This window comes from Triticum dicoccoides, chromosome 5A (assembly GCF_002162155.2).
Source record: "Triticum dicoccoides isolate Atlit2015 ecotype Zavitan chromosome 5A, WEW_v2.0, whole genome shotgun sequence".
Classification (NCBI taxonomy): domain Eukaryota; kingdom Viridiplantae; phylum Streptophyta; class Magnoliopsida; order Poales; family Poaceae; genus Triticum; species Triticum dicoccoides.
In genome coordinates this window covers 123,434,184-123,447,206 of record NC_041388.1, presented here as the reverse complement: position 1 = coordinate 123,447,206, position 13,023 = coordinate 123,434,184, and the positions used below count along the sequence as shown (strand labels likewise).

At 46.8% G+C, this 13,023-nt stretch overlaps 1 long non-coding RNA gene across 1 annotated transcript; it reads left to right on the top strand.

The window, feature by feature from the left end:
• The first annotated feature begins 543 nt into the window (after positions 1-543).
• Positions 544-2,094, top strand: LOC119300076. The gene is made up of 2 exons (XR_005146381.1): positions 544-1,334; positions 1,440-2,094. It is a non-coding gene; the product is annotated as an uncharacterized LOC119300076 (long non-coding RNA).
• Positions 2,095-13,023: the final 10,929 nt, after the last annotated feature.

The following is a 13,023-nucleotide window of genomic DNA, read 5'->3' as shown; positions in this document are numbered from 1 at the left end:
GGTAAGGCTATAAACTTAGAAATCTCAAATATGATAATTATAGTAATAAATCAATCCATGTATGGTAAGGCTATAACTAAGGAAATTTCGAATATGGTAATTATCACCAGAATCAAAGCTTTCCAAAAAAGTTCTTCTTGCCATACCCTTCAATCGCGCCCTGCTCCATTCCGATCTCCTTCCCTCAATCGCTCCAGCTGATTTACTCTTTCCAAACCTAACCCCTGCCTGATCTAGATAAAGAGGCTCTCTCCTGCCCGTCTCATCCCTCCCTTGTGCCAACCATGGAAGAGAGGAGGGAGAGCACAGAGGAGCGCGCCGGCGATGCGTCGATGCTCGCTGGTTGAGGCATGGTCGGCGTGTGAGTCAAGAGGATCCCTGCATCTGTGGTGGTAGGCGATCCAAGGAAGAGTAGTCGAACATGAAAGCAATGGGAGGGACAACACCCTGCTGCCGGGCTCGTCCGCCTCGTGGCCGACGACCGCGTTGGATGTGGCCGAGGGCGGCGATGATGGAGGGAGCCGCTGGCGCTGGCCAGGCTCCCGACCGAGTCGCTGCTCCTCAGTGCCAGCCCTTTCCGCCGCGCCGGATCGCTCGTCATCTTGGGGACCCCGAAGGGATGCCGCCGGTGTGGGAGGCGCCCACGACAGTGCGGGCTGGGGACCGAGCGGCGGGGGACGTTACGGGTTCCGTTCTAGGGCTAGGTCGGGAAGTCTATCGTGTTTCTGTCGGAAAATCTTGTGATCAATGGGTTTACTAAATTAATTTTGGGTCTATATTAAGGGGCACCGTCTATTCTTGTCATTCGAATTTGCATTCTTGCATCAGAAGTTCACGAGAACTGTCATGAATAGCACAATGCCTTTCAGTTTGTAGACTGATAACTGTAATAATATAACTAGAGAGCATTTCCTATCAGATAAATAAACTGAACATCACATCTTTTGATTTCTGTTTGGCCTCCTGGGAACGTAGAGTAATTTAACACGTCATTTTTCGGTTTATTGTTCAAAATTGTTTCACTTCACATGATCGTGAACATACATGATGTGTATGTATTTTTTAATTTTGTGTCTGGTGACCTCAATTTTTATGCCTTCTACAGGTGAGTTGCTAACAAAATTCTAAATGTACATGCTCCAGGTAAATTTCTGGACATATATGTTATATCTATATGTCCTTTCTACGAGGACATAAAATGCATCCCTATTTTCTATCTACCATTTTGTAACCCTTTGCAGAATGGTCTGGGGAGGTTCGCAACATTGTCTACTCATCTGATCGGAAATCTGTATATGTTGTCGATCGTGTGACTCTATGGAACTGATGGGGAGGTACCCTTCTTTGCCTGGGAGTTATATTTGGTTTAGTTCGCTGAATCTGGTTTGGGTTTGCACTAATCTTGCGTACTAAGTTTTTAGTGTATAATCTGTTTGTAGGTCCCACTATTTGATTAGTGGACGCAACTGATGGGGGCATGGAGATGATGGCAAGGCATCACGCTGTGGTGGTGGCGAGGGGGCCATCGATGAAGGCGGCGATGACAGGGGCTGCCTACAAAAGTGGTGCATGGATGGGGGAGGTGAAGTGGCGAGGGCTGGGAAGGTGGAGAACGATAATCGGGGGAGATGGAGTGGTGGCAAGATTGGACGAGCTCACCTCCGGAGTGTGTGGGCAAGATTTCCTTTTCGGGTCGGCCGGCTTTTTTTTAAAGCATGTGCATGCATGAGTTGGGGCTTATTTCCAGCGGTGAACATGCATGGGTAAAACCGTTTTCTTTTGCGAAAGGGGAGGGGAGACAAAAAACGGAGGTGGGAGGGGGAGCCGTACATGGTGGGAGGGGTGGAAACCCTGGAAGCTGGGCCTGGGATGATCGGGCTGTCATGAATGAAGTTATTTGTTTATAGTGTCACAAGTGTGTATTGTATAATCGTTTATATATTTGTCGTATATTTTATTGAATTTAGGTGTGTGTGCAAGGTTTTCATACCTTGAAATTATGAATATTGTGAAGTGCGAGCCTCTCTCTTCTAGAAAATCATGGAATTGGCTGACACACCATTAAATAATTTGATGCCACATGCTTATTTTAAATGGCTAGAAAGCACAAGTGAAAGCTTCTTTTGATTTGGTTCCTTCATTGCATGGTTTGATCACAATTTCTCAACAATTGAGAGATAGAATGATAATCAAATCATTCAAATTCTTACTCTACAAACTAAAAGAGAATAGAACCAAACAATGGTATATTTGTGTCCATGAAGATAGCTATCCAGTTCTAGCGCATGGGTTGACATGGGTTGCAGACTGCATTTGGCATCATCTTGACCTAGGTTTTCTTTGACCCCATCCTATAACCGACCTCCTTTCGATTAACTCATCCTATCGCCCAAGTCAACACCGACCTATGAATCCTACATATATTTATAACTCCATGGCAACCTCCATATATTTTTAGAACTCCGTGGCAATGCACGGGCATTTAGCTATGAGTCACGAGTGTATTGTTGTTGCATTTCACAAAACCATCGTATATATGAAGGTTTGGTTCAATTATTTTCCTACATATAATATTTTGTTGTTGAATTTCAATTCATGAGTCCCAAGTTAAATTTGGCACGCTGCTGATCTCTATATATCATCAACTACTTGAATCTTGTGTGTAACTATGAATTCAATCTTTTTATTAAAAGATATATATTCAGTGTTTGGGATTAATATCAATTGCATATAATGCTTGGTGGTAGTAATATCAAATTTGTCCATCAAATAAATCTTAAATCCTGTGTTTTTTTGCCTATCAGTTTGATAAAGTCAGAAACGTGTATGTGGTTGAACGGTATATAATAGCCAGTTGCATGGAAGATATGTATGTAATTGCTAAATGTTTAATGTATATCATATAATGTGGGTAGCTCTATCAAGAATCGCACATCAGAGTTACCAGTGCATTCTTATTTGAGAAATAGCATGTGAAGTACTCGGACATCCATGATGGTGCAAGTGTCGCTTTTTTCGGGAAACTTACTAAGGACATAGAGTTCCAGGTGTTTATAAGGAATGTATTTGGCCCTTCTTAGAAGGGAAACTAGCTTGCAAACTTTATGGTCCAACTATCATTGAAATACCAACTGATATGTTACGAAATCTTCAACTTATATTCTTTAGGAAGTTCATTTAAGTTGTACTGACCTCATGAGATTCTAATCTATGTTTCATAGTTTATACTCCTCACTATCATAAATTCATAGACTCAAAAGTTTGTTGTATATGTTTATTACTCGAGCATTGCAATACACTGCACTCGGATGATTTTGTCCACAGAAAATTTGAAGCTCCATGATTCGGCAAGAGGATTTGTGCAAGAAATCATGTACATCTTAAAGTTTTGCATCTCAAATTTGGTACCTGTGTTGAACAGGAGAAAGCCTAGAATTCGCTTCACAGACGGAACTCGTCAATATAGAAGAGTAACACCTAGATAGAATCAAATCTGGTCAGAGAAGCCAATTGTGCCTTCTTCCCGAGTGCCAAATGTAGATGACTAATACTGATGACACCACTCGCTTCCTTGTTTTTAAATATCACATGTGCAACACAATGATGCAAAGCGAATTTCATGGAGGGGGGGATAAGACGTATTTGTGTGGTTGAAGGAGCACATGTAAGTACATATTTTGGTGAGGGTGGAAATTGAAATGCATGCTTGGAGAAACATAGTCATAAGCATGTGATGTACAAACTCCATATAATGATATTACGATATGTGTTTTCATAGATAATTTTATTTTTCAGGGCAACGCACGGTCATTCAACTAGATTTAGCTTCCTTGGATTAGGAATAGATCTAGAAGAAGGTGACGTGGTAGGGTTGTTTTGTACCGTCCGAGACAACGAAACAATGACATGAAAGCTACATGCAAAATTAAGGGGCAATAGATTGAGAGGGTGAATGATGTATGGACAGAGAAGGTGATGAACGACAAGTTTAATGGAAAAGGGCGGCTAGAGGGGTGTGTCATGTTTGTAAGAATAGAGAGAAGAATATGCTTGCATTTGTGTTGTGGTTGAACATTGCGTGCAATATGCTCGTTTCTGGGGAGGAAAATGAGCATTGTTTACACAATTTCATTTGTTGGCCCGTGGCAACGCACGGGCATTCTACTAGTTAACATAGGGGGCCACATGTCATAGGCTAGCAATTATCCAAAGTACTAATTAGTCTAACTACTCATTAGCTACTAACCTAAATAGGGCCGGTCACATCCAGAGACGCAGCCGGCCACACACACGCTGCACACACACACACACACACATCACACAAGCACACAGGGCCGGCCAGAGGCACACAGCCGGCCACACACACGCTGCACACACACACACACATCACACAAGCACACAGGGCCGGCCAGAGGCACACAACCGGCCACACACGGCGCACACACACAATGCTAGGGAGTAACTCTATTCCTTTTAAGACAAGATAGCATTTTGTGATTTTTGTAGGATTTAATCCACACATCAAAAGTATTTGGTCCAGTGGGATAAAATGGAGTTTGTCATGTATACTTTCTACTTATATTATTTTCACTCATGTTTACAACTGTTTAACCACAGTTTAGGGGCTGCCCAGGGGTTACTCGATGTAATATTCGCAAAGCTAGCTAGCAGCTACAGTAGCTATCATCAGTTAGCAGTAGACAAGTAGCAAGTGGCAGCAGCAGCATTGGGCAACCAGAAGCAGTAGTCGCCGGTAGTATCAGGCACGCACGACCGCGCGTGCGCAAGCGCAAGGCACGGCCAGCACGGGGAGCAGCGAGCAGCGCCGGGCGCCGGCGTCGCCCGCGCGGACGGCGTAGTGGCAGCAGGGCAGAGCAACTACAGCAGGCAGAGCATGGGCCGCGGGCGTCGCGACAACTACAGCAGCAGTAGAGCAGGTCACAGCGGGAGGCACCGGCCGGCGGAGCAGCGCACGAGCGGTGCTAGCAGGGGGCGGCCGCGGTTGCAGTCGTGTAGCAGTGGCGCGGCGATAGCAGAAGCAGCAGCGCCAAGGCAGCAGCAGTAGCTCAGATATGTACATGTATGCCCGAGATCGGGCACGACGATGAAGGTGACCTACGACATCCAAATCAAAGGAAAAAAAGGGGGTCCGAGGGAGGAGCTCACCGAGGAGGCGCACGAAGGCCCGGTGAGTGACTAGAAGCAACAGTTTGCTCGTATTGGCGCGACGAAGCTACGGTGATGCAAAGAAAGAAGACGCTCGATGCCGGCGATGCGATGGCTCTCGGCTTGTTCCAGTGGGCGAGGAAGACGAAGAAGACGTCGACGGAGCTTCTGGACACGGCGGTGCGACGCGGAGTGGCCGGTGGCTACGTAGGCGGCGAACCCATGGCGACGGCGGCGACGGTCTCCTCCAGATCGAGAAGATGGGCGAGAGGGGGGAGAAGTGGGAGAGGCAGGGGCAGTGGGTGGCTAGGGTTTGCCGAGGGAGGGGCGCCGAGATGCTCTTATCAAGCACGCAGGGCCGACGGATGGGCGCCTCGTGTCCACGGCGCAGCCATGGCGATAGGGGATGGGCGCCACGCCTTGATCGATGAACAGGGGAAGGGGACCGGGTGTTTTTGGGTTGGGCCTGCACTGTTGCCAGGAGGCTCAAGTGTGCATAGTGTAGGCTTTCTAGTTTTGCTTCTTTCTGTTTTTCTTTCTATTAGTTTGTGTTTTCAATTAAGTTTCCTTTCATTTATTTATTATTAGCTTTGTAAAATATAAACCTAGCCCAAAAATTAGTATTACTATTTAGGATACTGCCATAATTAATTTGGCACAATAATAAAATATGTTTGTATTTGTTTATTATTTAAATGCATTTAATAATTGGTTTAGTCACTTCTTTAGTCACAAAAGAGAATTTAAATACTTTTACAAAAATGTTGGGTCAGCACCATAATTGGATATGGAAGATTTGCCACACTTTGAACATTTTATTTTGCAGGTTTGAGAAATTTGAATCTTGGACTTTAATTTGAATTTGAAATTTGGACCGGATTCGAATCAACCCGAGTTTAACAACAGTAATCGCGATGACCTGGCGCCATTAACATAAGATTATTGTAGTTTAATTATCCAGGCGTCACAGATCCGGTGCCAACCCCCTCCTCCACGCCATCCTCGCCGGTGCATTGCACCATGACCATCGGCGAGGCCCGTGCCCAATATATGGACAGTGTGAGGCAGATGCGTCAGGAGCAGTTCCGGGGGGCGCAGGCCGACGCCGCGTACAACCACCATCTCCTCCAGGAGCATCTGCAGGCGGAGGAGCAGATCGCCGCGGAGCGGGCGGAGCAGGAGGCGCTGCTCGACTCGTACTGCTCCGCCCGCAAGGGCCGCCTCGAGCGCTGGCAGGAGCGCATGCGGGTGGGGGAGGCTGCGGCCGCCTACAAAGAGGCTAGCAACGAGGGCGATGAAGCGGGCGAGGTGCTGTTTGGCGAGACCGAGGACGAGGCAGAGGACAATGCCGGCTCCGACGAGTCCCCGCTCTGCTGGCGTCGACGAGGCCCTGCTCCGCCGAGGCCCCGCGGCGCCAACAACGAGGCAGAGGACACCGCCGGCTCTGCCGAGGCCCCGCCCCGCCAACAATGAGGCAGAGGACATCACCGGCTCAGCCGAGGCCCCACCCTGCCGGCAACGCGAGGGAGGATTTCCACCGCTCCGCTGAGGCGCCGCCCGCCGGCAACGAGGCAGAGGACATCGCCGGCTCAGCCGAGGCCCCACCCTGCCGGCAACGCGAGGGAGGATTTTCCACCGCTCCGCTGAGGCGCCGCCCGCCGGCAACGAGGCAGATGACATCGCCGGCTCCGCCGAGGCCCCGTCCCGCTGCCAACGAGGCCCCGCCACACAGAAAACGAGGAAGAGTAGAACACGGTAGGTCGCCGCCACTCGGGTCCAAGTAAGGCCACCGCTGCTACCCTCCTGTTGAAGCCAAGCTAGGCGGGTTGACCATTGACGGCCGGTTAGCTTCTTGGCAGCGACGTGGCGTCGGGGAGTTCTGCTGGAGAGTAACGCTGCTTATACTTAACTGCTAGTGCAGTTGGCTGACTGACACGTGGGCCCAACAGGCCACATGTCAGTTACGCAACTGCACATGCAGTTAAGTCACTGAAGCTTCTGTTCGGCTCAGCGGGACATAGGTGGGTAGCTTCGGTTAATTAATTATACCTCCAGTGCACCCCTTTTAGTTGAAGAATGTATGAAATGTAATGAAATCTGGCATGTTTATACGAAATCCGACCGTGTATGAATGAATTTATTTCGATTAGTTTGAATTCCTGTATCACTGGCATTGGATGAACATGCAAAACAATATGTACTAGCATTATTCCCAGGGTGATCACCTTGTTTGCAGCAGTTTCACATGTACTCCCTCCGGTCCTTTCTAGTCTGCATACAAGTTTTGTCTGCAGTCAAAGTATCTCTACTTTGACCAATCTTATACAAAAAGTATGCACTTTCACAATGTGCGAAGTAAAAAGGAACATAAGGAGTACAAAGAGTTTGAGCAGGTTTTTAGCGTTTCTGTACATTGCAATAAAACACACAGGCCTGGCAATTCATAGAGAACATTCAAAACAATCGATGATTATGCATCTCAAAGACTCACATGTCCGAGGCAATATTTACTTCACAACTAAAGAATAAAGAAAAAATTGAACGACGTTGCTGACAGCAAGGGCGTCCCATTCGAAAATATCAAACACATGTCTTGCTAAAATCAATGAGCAAAATTTGACAAGGTTGTCCCATTCCAAAATATCAAATGCCTACGATTGTGGAATGGGCAGGGTTTGCCATCAGTTCGGACATTGACATGGCACCTCGTGCTAAATAAACCAGCTGTTCTTTTTATGCAGTTCCACTAAAATCAACCAAATTTGCGCGTAGCTTGTATGATTTCGCCCTTATATGTTGCAACGCCTTGAACTTATCGGTACCTCCTTTCTTGTGGTGGAAATGAATGATTCGATGTATTCATGAACATTTTGTGCAGTTCCCATTGAAATCAAGCTGAGCACCCCTGTTTGCACAAATACAAAAAAGTGATTAGTATAGAGCAAACTGTACTATGAATTGACAGTTTCAACAGGCACATACATGGTCCATGTAGAGCACACTTTTAGAAAAATGGAACTCACCAAAAAGAATCCTAGAACAACATTGTACTCGCGCATCACAACAAAAAAATGGAGATTTTGTCAGTCCTTCTGAGCTGAAGTTAGTTTGGTCTTGTGGGGAGTAATGTAACCATCCTTCAACTGCTCCTTCTGATGATAAGATAGACAAGGCTTCTTCATCCTGGCATAATCGGAACTAGTTACTTCACGCACTCCATATTCTTCTTCAGAGGAAGATGATCCTGTTGTGCAAAGACAAGAGGACTACTAATGCTAGCATCACTGTTTGCTTGAAAAAAGGAAAGGAATTATTTAAAACAACACAGATGAAGCACTTCTCAAGGACAATACCACTTTTTCATGACAGCACCGGGAGTTGATTTTTGTTTTTCTTCCCCTTGTTCTTCCCCTTCATCACTTGGTTCAATAACAAACAAGTTCCGCCTTCAATGTAAGATTTGGCATGTCAATTAGGGAGCACAAGTATAGTACTAAACTTATTTTTTGATGAAGTGGCAAAATACAGGCCAACAATTGTGAAATATCCTTATCTTACCTCAATGGGATATTACGGTGCACATACAGATTGGAAGTCTTGTCTCCATTTGTGCAGTTCACTAAAATCAAGCAACATTATCGTACAAGTAGCACAACATATGAATGCACACTACAGAATCATGTGAAAGAAGGCTAGTACTGACCTCTCATGATGCGGAATTCAAACAACTCACAAGAAGAAGATCTGAACCAAATTCGCCTTAACGGATAGGAAGTAGATCTCCTCTTGTGCAGTTCCACTAAGATCAAGCAATCAAGCAACGTTGTCGGTGTGACATTTTGCAAAAGTGTTTTGTGCAGTGCAACAAAGGTCACAATGGCAACGAGGTGAAGCAGATAATCCTGTTTACACAGAGGTGCAAAGGAAACAATTAGTGGTCAATAATGGTGGATGACACAGAAGCCAAAAAAAAGAAGCATATACCTTATCTAAATGGGAAAGAAAGCAAGACAGTAGCATTTCTCAAACGGTGGCATTGATTAATATTAACATAGAGATTATATTAACAATAAAATTTGTTAAACATGTAATTTGCTTTTAACTGTGGCATTGCATCAATTTTGCAGCGGCATTATTAGAGGGTGTTTGTTTACAGAGACATTTTGGTGTAGGGACTAAAAAAACTCCGTGTCAGTCCGTGTTGGTCCCAGTTTTGTTATCAGACGCCTTTCCCTATGTGAGCGCAGCAAATCTAGTCCTGCTCAAACTCTACAGCCTTGTCCCTTCCTTTCCTTTTTGAACTAGTACTTCCGCCCCTTCCTTTCCTTTTTGAACCACGTCCTAGATTTATGCGATACAACTTTCCCCACTACTTTCCCCCATTCGTTTCCTCTTTGAACCACATCCTAGATTAATGCTATACAACTTTCCCCCTTCATTTCCTCTTTGAACCACGTCCGAGATTCATGCTATATACAACTTTTCCCACTCCTTTCCTCTTTGAACCGCGTCCTAGATTCATGGTATACATGCAGCTAGAGCAATGCATGTTGAGTAAGTAAATTATACCTTAAGGTTCTTGGGGCGTGGTTCGGCGGGCGACGGGACGGCGGCAAAGAAGAAGGGGTCGGAGGCCCTCCCGCGCCGCCGCTACGTGGAAAGTGAACAACTGCGCCGGTAGTCCCTCGCCGACGGCGACAGCGTTAAGCCTCCTTCCCTTCCTGGCGGACGGATCCTGTCGGCTCTTTGAGCAGCAGTGAGGGGAGAGAGAGGCCGACAAAGTCTTGTTTAGATCTGGAGAGGGCGAGAGAGTGTGAAGAGAGCAACTACAAGCGCTGAGGCTCCAGCGGGAGAGGGCGAGAGAGTGTGAAGAGAGCAACAACTACAAGCGCCGAGGCTCCAGCGTGTATATATATACTGGAGAGAGAGTGTGAAGCGTGCAAACCCTAGAAAACATTTTGACCAGTCAAAGAATCCTCCTGGCACAAATTATGCTCAAGTGTAGTTATCGAACCCGAGACCTCAAGTTTGATGAGCGAACAGGCTAACCAGCTACACAACCCTCCCGTTATGTTCAACGAGAGGGAAATAACCTTTTATACATTCCTGAATCCTTAGTATAACATGCACACAAATTTTGGGCACTTGTATTCGACTTAAGTCAGTGTGCCACCGTATCTCGTATACTTACTACTCCCTTCGTCTAGGTGTAATAAGTCACGTTAGAAGGTGCAACGGGACCAAGGTGCGTGCGTGTGTGCGCGCGTGTGTGTGTGCGTGTGTGTTTAACACCATGTGTGTGTTAGAGAGAGCGACAGATCGACCTACTCCTACAGAGAGATGTTGTGTAGTGTACGATTTTAGCCGCGAGAGTCGGTTCATCCTCTTGTTTCCGGGCGTGTCCGGTAGGGATATGAGGACAGCTGCCACGGCCGCTCCTGACCAGCCTGGCCCACCCAAAGCCCCTCCATCGCCCGCGCGCGCTTCCCGCCCGAAACGGTCAGCGCCGCTCCAAAGAATCGGTGCCGCATTCATGCCCGGGCAGAGCGGACGCGACCTCTCACTAGCGCAAGAGTGATGGTTGCTTCGTCCGTCCAACTTACTGCTGGGTCTATGTGATTTGACGGCTCATTGGTCTTTATTACTGAGGTCGTAGGACTGCTGGATGTCCCACGCTTTCGGCGAAAGGAGGTATACCTACTAGATTACAATTTTCTCCATTCTTACAACTGAGGCGTGCAAGAGCAGTGAAAACACGCGGGCTCAGTGATCCGCATGTGGTTCATGGTGAAATCTCTACAAAGTCTTATATTTAGGAACGGAGGAAGTACTAGTATAGTACGTACTGTAATTTATCAGCGAGATAAATTTGTACAATGCTATGAAGCTTCCACCTTCTGTTACATGTATCTTGCGTCCAAGGTTTCCCGTTGCAACATTTCATCAAATACAAAGGAGACTAACATGCATGCTATTGCATCTCAATGATTGACAGATCATAGCAAATATGTACTCCCTCCGTTCCAAAATAAGTTTCTCAACTCTGTGCAAACTTTGGTACAAAGTTGTACTACTACTAAAGTTGACACTTATTTTGGAACAGAGGCAGCTAAAGAAAAAAATGATCCATGCAGTCCCTAGCCCTTGAACCGTGAACCCTGACCAGGCTTCAATTTGCTAGCAACGTTCGAGCTTCCTAATAAATGAAGTTTGCAACCTTTTGACCATCGGATCATTTTGTGCAGTTTCACCAAAATCGAGATGAGCATCCCTGTGGCAAAGAAATTGAACAAGCGTGATTAGAATAAGATTACTAGGACTAGTTGATGAGACATAAACTCATCACAAATACAGTACGTAGAAGCCAGTAGAGGTATGTGCGGGGCAAAGAAGTAGAGAAATATCCACAGGGAGTGATGTGGGCAGCTGGAGCAGTGGTGCAAGCCGGTTGTAAAGGGAGTTGTACCTGAGGGACGTAGCTCAACCTTGAGGAGGCGGCGGGAGGCGGCAACTGCCCACGTCGCGGCAGTGAGCAAGGGACGAAGGCAACCTCACCGGCTTTGTGAGAGAGAACGGCGGGGACCCCTGATCGAGACGTGTCGACAGTGGTTTTTCACCGTCGGCGACGGCCACCGCATCTACACTAAGCATCCACCCCTTCCCCAAGTGGAGGTGATCCGCCGGGATGTTAGAGATGTGGCCACAGTCTTTTTGTGCGAGAGAGTGTGAAGAGAGCAACCCCAACAAGCAACCGTGTAGGCTGGCCCGTCCCGACTATGTATATAGTGGAGCGGTTTCCTTTTCTCTCCATATGAACCTATCATATTGCGTACGTGCCACTGAAGAAAAAAAACTTTATTTATAAATTACGGGGCACCTACTACTCGTTCTCCTATAACCTTGCGCTTGGCATCTCCAAGATATTAACCTTGCGCTTGGCATCTCCAAGATATTAACCTTGCGATTGGCTCTTCGCCTCTTCGGGAAGTCGAGCAATAATGGTAGTGCAGTATATATCGTTCTGGCTATATGAGACCGAATGAATTGCTGCACGTCCACCACGTGGGCGAGGGTCGAGGGGCGAGGGAGAGTGCTACATACGGAGCAAAATGAGTGAATCTACACTCTAAAATACGTCTATATACATCAGTGTTTGGAGTATGTACTAGTAGTTCATATTGAAATCTACTAAAGGACATATATTTCCAAACAATATGATAGTATAATCTCTATAACCAAGGTAGTAGGGACGAGGAGTAAATGGAGGGAGTAGTAAAATTTTCTCCTCGGGCTGCGAGCCACCGCGCGCGTGGGCGAGGGAGCGGGCGTAAGGCGTGGTAAGCAAGCTTCACCTCATCCTGCGAGCCACCGCGCCCGTGGGCGGGGGAGATAGCGTACTAAGCAAGCTTCTCCTCATTCTGCGAGTTGACGGGACACATCAAAAGTACTCCAGTGTATAGAGCCTTGCCTCTAAGGTAGGCCCCACATGGTTTGCCTCTTTTTTTAACATAACACGTCAAGTCACAATTTGTTTGCTCACCTGTGGTAGACAATCCTCCCTCCACCAAGTGGACAACTAGTACACGTGCCAAATTACCACGTGGGCTGCCTTTTTCGTACAGAAATGAGCTCCACCGTGTACCCATGCGGGTGTGGTTGGGAAAGAGACATGAGTACGTGCGCCGTGCATGCACCTCTTCTCTTCGTGCACGTCCCCCACCTACGTGGGGTGTGTGTGAGAGATACAAACCGTGTTCGTGAGTGTTTTTTGTTTTGGGGTGGGGGTGGGGTGGGGGTTGATTTCGTGAATTATTTGTGGGAATATGTGTCGATGACATCTCAAACAAAATTTTGCAT